This window comes from Zea mays, chromosome 4 (genome assembly GCF_902167145.1).
Source record: "Zea mays cultivar B73 chromosome 4, Zm-B73-REFERENCE-NAM-5.0, whole genome shotgun sequence".
Lineage (NCBI taxonomy): Eukaryota > Viridiplantae > Streptophyta > Magnoliopsida > Poales > Poaceae > Zea > Zea mays.
Genome location: NC_050099.1, coordinates 11,634,346 through 11,634,660, shown reverse-complemented (window position 1 = coordinate 11,634,660; position 315 = coordinate 11,634,346).

The following is a 315-nucleotide window of genomic DNA, read 5'->3' as shown; positions in this document are numbered from 1 at the left end:
GGTTTATTGGGCGTCTGAGTTTTTTTATACGGATGGTATTGCCACTGTGTTTTGGAGTTATTTGTTACACTCTCTGTCCTAAATTATAAAATTCGTTTTTAGATTTTTAATATATTTATATAATAATTGATGTATGTATTTTGTATATATATTTAGATTCATTATTATCTATTTAAATATAGATATAAAAAATAAAAGCTCAAACGAATAATAATTTAAACACAGGAAATATTATATAACTCGTTTGAGTATTAATAGATTAGTTTTCTAATATATATACTATTATAAAGCACTAGTTTCGACGGTCGTTCTGCG